Source organism: Sarcophilus harrisii, chromosome 1, assembly GCF_902635505.1.
Source record: "Sarcophilus harrisii chromosome 1, mSarHar1.11, whole genome shotgun sequence".
Lineage (NCBI taxonomy): Eukaryota > Metazoa > Chordata > Mammalia > Dasyuromorphia > Dasyuridae > Sarcophilus > Sarcophilus harrisii.
The window spans coordinates 536,678,402-536,693,105 of record NC_045426.1 but is presented as its reverse complement, the minus strand read 5'-3'; the positions used below and the strand labels follow the sequence as shown (position 1 = coordinate 536,693,105).

Below are 14,704 nucleotides of genomic sequence, written 5' to 3'. Positions count from 1 at the left end.
ATGAAAGAAAGAGCAAAAAAATTCATATTACAAAAATGTCCATAACTTTATTTTTCATAGCTGAAAAGAATTAGAAACAAAGTAGGCAGCATTAATTAGAGAATGGATGAAGAAATTATAGTATGAATACAGTAGAATGTTATCATGCTGCTTTAAAAAAAAAAGTTAAAATGATAAGATTCAGAGAAACTTGGAAAGGCTCATAAGAACTAAGTGAGAAAATAAATCAGAACAATTTTTATATTACCTATTACATTGTATAGGAAAATAATTGTGAGAAGCTTATGCAATGACCCACCCCTATTTTAAATGATTAACAATTTAAACAACAATGATTCATGCTTCCCACCTCTGAGCAGAGATGTTATGGACCAGAGGTGCAGAATGAGACCCTCATGGCTAATGGGTGTATTTCTTTTGATTGATAGTGCTTATCTGTTATAGTGTTTTATTTCTTTGGAAGCAGATATTTGGGGAGAAGAAGTTGAAGTCAGTTATAATAATACAAATGAAAGAAACTAAGAAAACAGGATCAAAAGGGATCAAAACAAGCAGAGTAGTGTTGAAAATATTGTATTAAAGTAACAAAAATTTTTGAAAAAGATTTATTTAAAAAACACTTATAGTATTGTATACAATTCTTTTTATTTCTTCCTCTTTGTATATATACACATTTATGCTTGTTAATGTTTGTCAAAATTAGTACAAAAATTAAATCTTTTTTTAAAGAGTGAAAGGTTAATCTGTACCTTTTAGATTTAGCCATAATAATACCTGATTACAAAAAGGGGTGGTGGGGAAGAATCCATTACTACCTTGAAAAAAGTTCACTCTTCTTGAGGTAGGACAAAGTCTTCAGATTTCATAAGGACAGGGATCATGACCATAGACATTGCCTGGGAGCATCAAACTGCAGAGCTGAAACAAGACAGAAAAAATGAAAGCAAGTAGCAAAAAAATCTCTGGTATCATATACCTGCCAAAACAACGCTGAGCAACAATCACTTGCCTAGAAGAACAATATGTAATAAATGCCTAGCAGTAATAAAACTTGTAGAAAAATTGTGGCAATTACAAAACATTATAGACTCAGAAACAGTAACACAATGGTATTATCTGTAGTCATAAGTATCCTTGTAGTATCAGAGATGTAAGTTGCTCATTCATATATGTGCCCTGACCAAAAGTGTTCCCTAACTTCATGATCCTCCAAGCATTCATTCTGGCCACATGAATGTGTGTACTCTCAATCTGACATAAAGGAAGGACCTTAGCTTAAAAAGTCAGGCCATCACCAGTCATCCTGACCTTTGTCTTACCACTGGACTCCAATATCTCTGGGAGAGTGAAACTAATGACTTTGCAAATCTCTGCTTCACTTCAATTCAATTCAAGTCAAGACATTGTTATTGGTCACCCTTCAGGAATGAAGGATGAATGAATGACATTCTTAGGAACATAACCACTAGTTAGTTGCATGCTGTTCCCATTGTTGGTATATGGATCAATTAGAAAGTTTGTTCCAAGAAACCCTTCAATGATACTTTTCTTGTCATTTTACCTATTTCATTAGGTGCCTTTCCTTTTGACTAATTGTATTCTGGCTGTCTAGTAAAAGTAAATACATTTGTGGAAGCTATATTTTTTTAATTTTTAAAGTATGTGGACCCATATTATACCTTCACTGGGAAAATTCACCTAGGATATGGAAAGAAAATGCCCCAAATCTTATGCATGGTAAGCCAATATACCTAGATACAACATTTTAGGAGACCCAAAGAAATCAAACTATTTCCCTAATAATTTTCTACTTCACTTTCAGGATGAAAATCCATTCCTCCATCTCCATAAACTATCAATAGCAGCCGGTCCCTCATTCATTATCAGTAGTGTCATATACCCTCCCCTACAACCTTCTATCGTAGTTGATTAGAAATAGCCTTGTGAGAGATGAAAAATGCCTAGCAGTAATAATTTAATAATAATAAAGTAATTTATTATCTAATTATTTAATTTAATAATATAATTATTTAATTAATAATAATTAAATTATTATTATTTATATATAATAAAGATATATTAATCTGTATAATAAAGATTTAATAATAATAATATAATAATAGTAATAAAATAATTTAATAATAATAAAGTAATAAAGTCCTTTTCCTGACCAATGTAGAATCAAACAAATTAAATACTACAAATTTGGGCAACCTTTAAAAAGAACAAATTATGACTGAATAAAGAGTGTGATTGGTAGAGGGAAACCATGGTTCATGCCATGTTTCCCATGATTTTTTAAATCTAACTAGAAATTTCACAATCATGATCATGTGCTCATGTGTTACCTGGTCATTTGAACAGCTGATGGCAAGGCTCAGCTTTCTGAAGCCAGCAACAACTACAAAATGGAGAAGCTCTTTGGTACATATTTCTTCAGGATTCATGAAAAGCCGGTTACTGCAAGGTCCTCCAAATCTAACAAATATGGAAATAAAACCATAGAAAAAAAGGCTCCAATCAATTTCTAATCAAATAATCATTTTCAGTTCTAAATATGTGTCAATTCCTCTCCAAAGTTATTATTTCTACAATTATATTAGATAAAGAATTCACTTTTGTAAAACAATATATAAAGCATTCTCAGAATGTTTTTTATTTACTTAATTATTTTCATATACATATATAAATTTTAACAATCATTGTTTTTAATTATAGTTCCAAATTCTTTCTCTTTCCCTCCCATTCTTACCCCAAAATCTTGGATCTTTGAATTTATCAAAGTTTCTTTTTTAACATAAATGATTGTTGCATTTTGTCAAAGATTTTTTTCTGCATCTATTGGTGTAATCAAATTATTTTTTGTTATTTCTGTTATTGATACAGTCAATTATACTTACAGTTTTTATAATATTGAACCAACTCTTTATTCCTGGTATAAATGCTACTTGATCATAATGTATGATTCTTTATGCTATGTTTATGCTATGTATTTAAAATTTTTGCACTGATATTCATTAAGAAAATTGGTCTATGCTTTTCTTTCTCAACTATGTTTTTCCCAGTTTGGGTATCAAAACCATATTTGTATCACAAAAGAAATTTGAAGAAACCTTTATCTATTTTTTCAAGGGTTTGTATAGTATTAGATTAATTGTTCATTAATATTTATTTGATGGAATTCAATTTTGTAAATGTATCTAGTTGTAATTATTTTTTATAGGGAATTCATTTATGGCTTGTTCAATATTTTTTTCAAAAGTAGAGTTATTTAAATATCTTATTTCCTCTCCTGCTATTTGGGGCATTTTATTTATTCATTTATCCATATTTGGAAAATTTATAAGCATTTATCCTTTTTACCTAGATTGTCCATTTTACCAACATATATTTGGGCAAAATAACTCTTAATAGTTGCTTTAATTTCATTCTCCAGAAATGTATCATATCTAAAAGTCTATTCTTACCCAACCCCTTATATTAACTCTTTATTTCTATGTTTCTTATAAACATCATATTGCTAGATTCTGTTTCTAATCCATTATCTTATCCACTTGTTTTATGGATGAAGTCATCCCATTTACATTCACAATTATGATTGTTAACTGTGCATTTCTCTTTATCTTATTTTCTCTTTTTCTCTCTCTTTTTAACCTGTACTTCCTCTAAAGTCTGTTTTACTTTATCTTCCACTGCTATTCTTTCATTGCTTTTCTTTATCTGTCCTATCTTTTGCCACTCTCTCTTTTTTTTAATTCCCTTCTTCTCTTTCCCTCTTGGGTAAGATAGATTTCTATTACTAATTGAGAGTGTGGGATATACGTATGTGTGGATTTGTATGTATGTGTGTATGTTTGTGTGTGTTTTCCTTGTTTGAACCAATTCATATGGAAGTGTGATTCAAGAGTTGCCCATATCATCCTCCTGCCTACCATTTCCCCCTTCTCTGTAAAAGTTTTCCCTTACAAACCTCTTTTGCATGAAATAATGTTCCCCATTATTTCTCTCTCTTTTCCCTTCTCCCAGGCACTCCTCTTTCTAACTTAACTATTTTTTGCATTAGTCCTATATAATTGACTTTCTTCTACATCCTTGTTTTATGTAGAGTCCTTCTAAATGCCCTAAAGAGAAAGTTCTTAAAAGTTACGTGTATCATCTTCCCATATAAAAAGACAAAACAATCTCTTTTATGGTTACCTTTTTATGCTTTTCTTGAGTCATTTATTTGAAAGTCAATTTTTCCACTCAACTTTTATTTCATCAGGAATGCTTAAATGGCCCCTATTTCATAAAATATTTTTTCCTTAAAAGATTATATTCAGTTTTGCTAAGTAGGTTACTCTTGATCATGATTCCAGCTTTTTTTACCTTCCAGACCACATTCTAAGTTTTCTGGTTTTTTTAATGTATGTGATCCTAAATATGGCTCCATGGCATTTGAATAACTTCTTTTTTAATGTGTGAAATATTTTTTCTTTAACCTGGGAAGACTAGAATTTTTCTACAACATTTTGGGAAATTATCATTTTGGGATCTCTTTCAGGTGGTGATCAATGTATTCTTTCCATTTCTATTTTAGAGTTTTTCTTTATAATTTCTTAAAACAGAATATCTAAACTCTTTGTTCACAACTTTAGTAGTCCAACAATTCTTAAATTACCCCTCCTTGATCTATTTTCCAGTTCAGCAATTTTTTTTAATGAGATAGTGCCCATTTTCTTCTTTTTTTCATTCTTTAGACTTTATTGTTTTTTGATGTCTTGTTAAGTCATGATCTTCCATTTGCCCAGTTTCAAATTTTAAGGAATTTTTTTAAGTGAGCTTTTTTGTACTTCATTTTCCATTTATCCAACTCAGTTTTTTAAAGGATATTAATAATCTTCAGTGAATTTTGTGCCTTTTTTGCCAAGTTGTTTTGACTTTATTGTCATCTTCTGACTTTGTCTCTATCTTCCCTGTCATTATAGTAGTTTTTATGATCAGGTTCTTAATTTGTTGATTGCTTATTTCTATCCAATTTCTTACTTAAACCATTATTTTAGGGTTTTTTTACTACATTTTGGTATTTTTGTCTACATTTTGTACTACATTGTACTACATTTTGATTAATGTCCAGATTGTAGTTGTAATGAGGAATTCCAGCACTTAGAACAAAGTTCATTGAGAGAGGCAAGCCTAAGAAAAATACTCTTGGTTAAATAGACCAGAGACAGACATTAGGGAAATTGAGAATGATGAGGAAGGATGAACTTACTAGTAACATGTTTGAAAGGGCAATAATCTGGGTGAAGAAAGATAGGAATATAGATAATTATAGAGGTAGCGGAACATTTGAATGTCCTCTAGTTCAACCATCTTAATTAAATCACGAGCAAACTGAAGTCCAGAAGTGTGAAAAGCTTTACCCAGGGTCATGCAAATAGTAGCATGAACCAAGATTTTAATCCATTCACAAAATCTAGATTTTGATTTATGACTTCCGTCTCTAAATCTAATGCTCTTTCATGGGCACTACACTACTCCAATAAGAAAAGTACTTATTTACTGGGGAGAAGAGTGACAAAGGAATCCATAGATGACAACAAGAATTTTGATTGGAAGGATGAAATTGCAAAGGTGGAAAGGTGCTTGCTTAAGATAATTTGCAGAATGAGGATGTGGAAATGGCAATGGGGAAGAAGGAATATTTAAATTTCTTTTTCTGCACCAGCATTTCAAAGGACAAGTAAGGGTGAGAGAAGGTGAAGCTTAGAGATGTGTTGTCTTCAGGAAATTGTTAGACTTTAGTGATCTCCAAAAGATATAAGAAAGAAGAGAAAAAGTATCTAAAACAAAGAGGTATTGATTAATAGTAGAGGAAGATTCAAAGGACATAGCAGAAAGGGAAGATAGGAGAAGACAAGAATGAGGGATGACTGGGAAAAAGACTTGGGGAGACAGGGAAGCTAGGACAGCTAGGGATTTGAGGTAGGCAGAAGGTGATTCTGAATCATGATGGTTAAAGGAACAGGAGGTAGGACTTTGTTAATCATGCATACAGCAGAGGGAATACCATGCATAGAGAAATTAAATCAGCTCTAATGTTCTAATTAGAATGATGTACTAATGCCTCTACATATTCCAGTTAAACATAGTATAGTGGGAAGATGGAGATGGTTTATTTTTCATGAGAATAATATATCAATTCTTTATCTAATCACCATCGAACATTTTTGAGTACTTACTCTATACAGAGCATTGTGTTTAATGCTAGAAAAATGAAGAGAGGTGAAAATCTTTCCACTCTCCAAATCTACAATTTGGCTGAGTTATCAAGGATAAGATGACAAAAACCTGAACCCTTTCTAGGAATCCATACAGCCAGGCAGCACTAAAGGAGAATTTTGATTCTGTGAGAAGATAGTCTTAGGGCAATATATGAGGAAGGAAGGGGTGTAGCAACCTAGGACTAAGTGATGGAACAGGATAGGTTAGGTGACAGCTGAGAGGAAGGTGAAGAAAATGCACATGCGGTGTGCACACACACACACACACACATACACACACCACACGCAAACATCTATTAAAAAGCCTGGGTTACCGCATGTTAATTCCATCTTTGGCCCATGCTCTTGAGCAGCATACTATAATTACAGACCTACAAGGGCAATCCAGAGGATATACAAATTTTTCATTTTACTGAATATCTATCATGAAAGACTGACCATCAGCAGTTTTTTTTAAAGGATATTAATAATTTTCAGTGGTTCTTAGAAGTTCATATCTGTTTCAAATACTTTGTTAACAGGAGAGTGTCAAAAATGTCCCAAGATTCTCAAAATCTTCAAGAACCTGGCTGTAAGAAGACTAGTACCTAGCAACTTCGAAAATGAAGTTCATAGTCAAGTTCCAAGGTTTTCTGGAGCTTTTAAGGTTCAAGATGAATAAGCTGAAACTATAGTTGAAATGTAAGCTTAGGAAATACAGGAAGTGAGAAATAAAGCAAGAGGTGTCATAAAAGAGAAAGAAAGGAAGGAAAGAAGGAAGGAAGGAAGGAAGGAAGGAAGGAAGGAAGGAAGGAAGGAAGGAAGGAAGGAAGGAAGGAAGGAAGAGAAGAAGGAAGAAAAGGAAGGAAGGAAGAAAGGAAGAGAAGAAGAAAAAAGAAAGGAAGAGAAGAAGGAAGAAAAGAAAGGAAGGAAGGAAGGAAGAAGGAAGGAAGAAAGAAAGAAAGAGAGAAAAGGAGAAAGGAGGGGATAAAGAAGGGAGAGAAGGGAGGAAGGAAGGAAGGAAGGAAGGATAGAAGGAAGAGAAAGAGACAGAGAAAGGCTGAGACAGAAAGAAAGAGAGAAAGAGAGGAAGGAAGAGAGGCAGAAAGAGAGAGGGAAGAAAGGAGGGAAGGATAAATGAAGGAAGGAAAGAAGAAAGAAATTTGCCTTAATCCAGATTTTTTACCCAAGGAATTTCTGAGCCTGTGGAAGAATCCCTTTTTTTCCATTCTTAGACAAACAAACCCAAGAGCTATGTATAGAAAAGAAGTGTAGCAGGAATTTGGAAAAGGGGCAGAATGACTACTAGAAGGAGTTTAGGTCTTGTACTAGATTGTGATTTCTCCCATTTGAATTACCGAGGACCCATTTTAAGTATCAATCTCCTTAAACTTCAATCATATTTTAGTACAAAATGGCTCTGGATCCCATCTTGTTCTGCATTATGATTCAACTAAATACAATCATCAAACATTTTTTGATCACCTGCTATGCCAAAAGCAATGGGCTAGGTAAATAATAAGAATAAATAGTGGATCATTTGATCCATTCAGGGTGCAAAAATATATGATAGTCTTTGTTCTCACGGTGTTTATAGCCCAGTTATGATAACATTAAAATGGCAACTACATAATATAAAGGTTAGCAAAGTGCTAAGTGAAAGGTGGAGATAAGAAGACCTGCAGGAGTCTGGAGGAGGAAGAGACTACTTATACTGAAGTAGTGTAATATTGATAATTACTGACAAGAAGTGTATTCTGGCCTAGATTTGGGCCAATAATTTCCAAGGTAAACAAAATGAACAAATATATAAGAGCCAAAGCATTCCTTGCATTCAGAGTGATTATGAGGAGATGAGGAGTATATTGTGTTGAAGGAAGTAAAGGGTTTGTTGAAAGAGTATTGGAAAAAGAAACAGGAGACTGAAACAGACTGAAACATAATAGGTGCTTATTATATGTCTGTTGAATTAAAATCACTTAGCAGCCTCTAGCAATAAGACAGTGCCTGGAGAGAGGGATAACTAATTGCTTCACCTTACTCTGCTAAGGACAGGTTCCTTCATCTACATACACATCACATTATAGAATAGATAAACCTACTCTCCCGCCTTTTCTTTCAATGTCAACCATTCTATGAAGAATACAACAAAGTTTGGGGCAAAAAGAATATAACAAAACTTATACAAACTAGCAGAAACAGGCTCAAGAAAACAATATGCACAATGATTACCACAATGAGAATGGGAAAATGAAAAAAAAATGGAAATGAACAATGTATAATTATAAAGCTCGTTTTTCGTGAAGAAAAGGAGAGAAAATGCACCTTCTTCCAATCTTTGCAGAAATGAAGGACTATAGTTGTAGAACAATGTATATATTCTAATATTCAGTTGATGTGTTAATTAGTTTTACTCAACTTTTTTTTTATTCTTGGTAATAAGAGATGGCTGTCCAAATAGGTGGAAAAGATGTATTGCGAAAGTGGTAAAAAAAAAAAATTCCAGTAATATTTTCGAGAAAAAAATCATTAGTTCTATTAAGAATTTCATCACAAATACTTGGGATTCCATAATACATTGGTGAAAAGACAAACTTCTACCTGAAACTGTCTTTTTGTGGCAATATCTCATCCTCAGAACTCACTTTTCTATCCTTTCCAATCAGCACTTTCCTTCCTATGGCATGTTACAGAAAAATATCTGATAAACTAATTCACATAAAGGTGTAAATGACTGATAATAGCTTAATTGGTTGCTACCAGAGGCATTTGCATTTTTAAAAGAGATAACATTTAACTCAAAGGAATAATTTGCAAAGAGTGACATTTCAGGCCTCAGCAACAGGCCTAAAGGAAAGAGTATGAATATAGACAGGCAGCTTTTCTGGTGTCCCTCAGATCATGCTACACTTGGCTATAAACTCTGACTTCTCCAAATCAAGCAAACAGACATTTATAAAATGCCTAGTTTATGCCAGGAACTGAGTTAGATTATGGACAACAAAAACAAAATGAAACAGTCCCTAATATCATTGAATGTACATTTGATTAAGGCAAACATATCGTCATACTCTTGCTGATCTCGAAAGTAAATCTGTTTGGTCCATTAGAATTCCCTCACAACTTGATTTTGGCAAATGTGATATAGTATCCTGGGCACAGAGAGACTGTCTGACATAGCCATTAAGCAAAGAAACAAAAATAGATATCTGCACTGGCAGAGAACACCAAGGACATCCTTATCAAGGACTGTTACTCAGGAGTTGAACATCATAAGCATGCATTCTAGGAGATTACTCATAAAGATTTGTAGATGTTAGCCAGGATTCCTGAACTTGCAGAAAAAACAAATCATCAACCCAAAGACACTAGAATGTCCAAATCCCCTGCTCACCTATTTCAAAAATCTCCCCATTACAGTGCTCTACTCTATTCTTCACCTGAAGATAACATTGTAAAGTGAGGAAACTCAAGGCTTGGGTTACAATTCTGAATCTGCCACTTACTATGTGACTTGGGAACAATTGACTTAATCTCTCCAGGCCTCAGTCTCCAAAGCTGTAAAATGGAAACAATAATGGCTGCCCTACTTTGACTCCCAGTGTTACCATGATATTCAAATATAAGACACTGGAAAGAGTTCTGGCTTTGGATCTAGCTTTTCTATTTAACATCTAGGTAACCTTGGAAAGCCATTGCATTTCACTAGCCCTCATTTGCTCCATAAGAAGAATGAGAATATTGAACTACACAATGTCTAAAGACTCCTCCTGTCCTAAATCCTGTGAGTCAATAGAATGAAATCATATACTTGAAAAAAAGCAATGTAAAACTTTATTATTACAGATGTAAGATTTTATTGTCTTATAAGTAGGGAAACTGAAGAGTAAAGCTGTGGCACATCTTGCCACTAAAATCAGTTCTTGTGATATCTTATTATATATACCAGTCACAATGCCTTCCTTTCTACATTTATTCACATTATATCCATCTCTCAAGCCCACTTCAAATCCTACCTCTTTTATGAAGACTTCCTTGATAATTCAAGAGCAAACCAATCTCGCTCCTTTCTGAGTTCTCATAACACCTATCCTCTGGACCATTTATTTTGAAACTGTTCTTTATTTATTTTTATGAGTGAAAATACTTCCCATTCCAATTAAATTTCAAGCTCATTGGTGGTAAAATCTGTGCCTTATTAGAAAACAGAAATCATTTACCGAATCCCTACAACAAGCAAGGCACAATGGGATAGGCAAACTAATATTACTAATTGGGCAATCTATGTTATTATAGTAGTACATTCTGGGAGACAAGATGTTGCAGTGATGCAGGGGGTCATCCTTAAAGTCAGTGAGTTATGCCTCATATATACTAGGTAAAAGACTAAAAGTCCCAAACCTCTCAAAAGCCCAAACAGTTCTCTAAGACCTTAGAAACAAGTTTCAGATTTGTTCTGGTAGAGTAAGTTTTCACACCAGGACTTGCCCATATCAATTAAATCACAGATCTGGAAAAAAAAGAAGCAGAGCTAGGAAAAATTAGAGAATAAATATTCAGGTAATATAAGTCATGCTCTGTTTAGAAAGGAAATGGTCCCTCCAGCTGATCAGAGCTCTTACAATCAAAATCTTTTATATAGATAAGGAAAAGAGGTAGCATTGTCCCCTATACTATGCCTGTATACAACATTAATGACTTCATAAATTCTTCATAACTCTTTTCTCTAAGTGGAAAAGGCAAGAGCAAGTAACTACATAAATCAAGGCAATGTAGTGAAGCAAATTATGTACTAGTCTTGAAGTCATAAGACCCAAGTTCAAGTACCAGCTCTGACACTTATGAGATGTCTAAATATCAATGAGTCTTAAACTCTCTGAAATTCAGTTTATTCATCTAGGAAAGAAAATAATATTCGTACCCACCTAACACTCAGAATTGTTGGGGGAAGCACTGTAAATATTAAAATATCATATAAACTTGACTTTCAGAGAGAAGAGGGTAACTGCTAATTACAATCTGCAATATGGGACCAAGTATCAATTCTGCAACTGGTCAAATGTACATGGAGACTAAGTATTACAAACATTAAAAAGTGCTTATAAAGAGTTTCAGATATGATGAGCTAAGAAATATAATCCTACAAAATGTTTCAGAACGCACTTGGGCTTGCATTCAACTCAACAATTCCAAAGTGAAACGTTCTCCAAAATTCTATCTCACTTCCTATCTTTATTCTTTATCTATAGGACACTATCATACTTAAAGTATTATCCTGTAAACCAGCCCCTGTGAAGATAAAACCTTGCAAATGTTTCTACAGAATCTGAACCTACAACTTCCTCAACAACCACAAATACTGAATATCCAGAAAACTAAACTATTTGATACAAACAAAAATCTTTTGCTCTGTCAAAGAAGCAAAGGTTTGACTAGTATAAATGACCACAAATAAAATTATTTATCTTCTTTGCCATTGCTCCCTAAAGACTATGGGACATTTCATCAGACTTGTGATTTAAATCTCTACATATGTTATTTCCCTGTTAGTGTGTAAATCCCTAGTGTTAGTACAATGTTCTGAAAAGGATGTGTTTAAGGAATGTTTTTCTTTCAACCACTCACTATCATAACTATTATAACTATAATAGTGATATCTCACAATTATATAGAATATAGAACTTTTTCTATATTCATAGTGTTATCTTACGGAAACACTTTGAAGCAGATGATTTAAGTGATCCTATTCCCATTTTTAAAGGAGAAATCTTATGTATAAGGGTAAATGAATTTTCCAAATTATATAGCAAATAAGAGGTAAAGCAATGATTCAGCCCAGGCTATCTGCTTGAAATTCCAGCATTCTTTCCACTATACTTCTTTGTGGCCTCTCAAATTTGTCCATCCCATGTGGATTATTATTGAGGCCCATTTCCCAGAATATAGTTCATAGTTCAAAGTGTACTTTAAAATATACCCAAATCTCTTTCTGAGGTCTTCTTTAGTATTTTAAGGATCTGTTCTTTCACTGATACAGATACTTCTACTGACATATCATTAACATTCTGCAATTTAATAAATGGTCTTAAGAATTTCAGGAAGACAGTAATGATAAACCTTTCTTTAACTTAGCTAAACTGATACTATGACAAAAGACGCAATACAACTCCAAGCCTCTCAAGTTTGATCATACCTACTAGACCTTTCATTCAATTGCATAGCCTTTAAGAAAACCCAAGGTTCCCCTGATATCCCTTTGAGGCACTGGAGTAGAAATTTGCAGTTATCCATAAATAAATAATACATAAGATTACACTATTCAAGAGATTCATAGAAGGCCAATTGATCTGGTGCCATTGTATTTACAATTTAACTTAAATACTCCAATACATAGGAGTGAACTTTATTTACTGGCTGTTTTCCAACTTCTATTTTAATGTTTAATGTTTTCCAGTGTCCACTGAAGTTACATTCACAATTTAAAACTCTGAAGGCCAAACTTCTAAACAGTTTTTCCAAACTTATCTAATAGGTCTTCAGTGTCTGACTCCATTTCCAAAGTTTTGACACTAAAGCACAAAACTCTGGTGTGCCTTATGGAACTAGGAAATATAAACAGTTCTTGTTTTATGTAAAGTTTTATTTTGTAAATCAACTTAAGAAATCACAAAGAAATGTGCACTCCAAAAAAAAAAAAAAAACAAAAACAAAACAAAACAAAACAAACTACTCATGTTACCCTATACCATCATCTTTCTCTCTCTTTTTCTCTCTCTTCCTCCTTCCCTCCCCTCCCTCTCCCCCTTTCTGTCTCTCCTTTCGATTATTGGCTTACCTTCCTCCTTCCATAAAAAAAACCTTTCTAGTAAAAGCAGAAAAAAAAGGATCAACCATTATTGCTTGAGAGAGGAGATCTTTGTTCTGCTCCTCCCACCTGTATTTGGCCTCAATGCATCCTAATGGAGCTCTGGACCATATGTCTATTCCCTTTCTCACTAGTCCTCTGCTGTCTGTGCTCATATCTGGCCTCCACATGTCTTCTCCACAAGCTCAACCCACCATCATAATCTTCTCTCAATTCTTGTAAGAACTTCTGATACCATCTAGTTAAGAATCCTAATTTTGCAGCTGAACCCTCCTAATTTTACACAGTAAAAACTGAGGCCCACATAGGTTAAGTACCTATCTTGTCCAAGATCACATAGATACTAAGCTTCTAAAGTAGGATTTGAACCCAGTTTCTATGACTCTAGAACCAGAGCTCCTTTTCTTAGACCTCAATGCCTGGTCTAAGAAACCTCCTCAATGCCTGGAGGTTGATCCACAAGATAATTTTTAATATCATCTTATGTCATTAAAAAGAGTAATGCAAGATGTAGAATTACAAACTACAATGGTGGCAAGTGTGTCTCCAGCAGTGAAATCAGGACTCTGAAAAACTAAAGTATGGTTTACTCTTGCTTTCCTTAAATTGATCTATTTTTTTTTTCATTTTTGGTCTCTCAGACCACCCCCTTTAAAAATCCGTTTAACTCAACAAATTTATTCTGTGCAAGGAACCAAACTAGACAGAATAGTTCCTAAGTTTAGTAAGCTTACTTTTTGCTGAGTAGATGCAACATGTATACACACACGCAGGCACACACGCAGGCAGAGTAACTTTCAGCTAACACTTTTCTTCTTTGCTTCTTTCCTGAACACTCAGATTTCATGGTGGGATGGAGGGAAGGAGGAGGGGCGGGAAGACAGCATAAAACTAAAATCACAGAAATATGCAAAATAGACTAGCACATCTTTTTCCCATTTCGAGCAAAAATCTGAGAAGTATTATTTGGATTGAGACTAAAGTACGTGACCTCAAATTAGCAGGGTAGAAGTGGGCACCAGTGGAGCATTAACAACTGGCGTTTACTCCAATGGAGGGTGGTGCCCGGCTCAGTTAGGGAACTTGAAGGGTTTGTTGTTGGTTTTTTTCTCTTCAGCACCATGGAGAGAGCCTCAGAGTTTAAAGAACTGGATTTGGAAAAAAGCAAAGAAATAGATGAGGCACTTTCTTTGTAAGACAAAAAGAATGATTTGCAAAGGTTGGAGTTATTTTGCCCGACTAACGGGAAGCTCTTCATTTCAAAGCCAAAACATGTAAAACACATATTTTAAAAGCCTTGAATTTTATAGATTGTCACTTGCAGTGCAGCAGGCTGAGGCTTTAGGCAAATTGCACAGAAGGCCTAATCCCATCTGCAGATCCTTTTGACCGGGTTTCTAGTTCCTTTAAAATAAAACCCCACTAATTCTGGCAAAAGCGTAGAAAAAGAAAGACAATGGCGTCCTGAGTCACCTGGGCCGCCTTCAGGGAAGGTGGAGGGAATAAAGAAGCTCGCTCCGAGACCGGAGGATGTTGGGGTGAAAAGAAAGCGTAGTTTACACTATGTTCTGTGGCCTCCAGGACTCCTCCGCCC

At 34.2% G+C, this 14,704-nt stretch overlaps 1 protein-coding gene across 1 annotated transcript in view; it reads right to left on the bottom strand.

The window, feature by feature from the left end:
• Window positions 1-684: 684 nt before the first annotated feature.
• DCDC2 (doublecortin domain containing 2) overlaps window positions 685-14,704 on the bottom strand; it is a 250,189-nt gene continuing 236,169 nt past the window's right edge. Inside the window, exons 13-14 of the transcript XR_004231004.1 lie at window positions 2,349-2,478; window positions 685-918 (exon numbers count right to left, since the gene is read on the bottom strand). The gene's annotated coding sequence lies outside the window, so the exon portion shown is untranslated. The remainder of the gene's footprint in view (window positions 919-2,348; window positions 2,479-14,704) is intronic.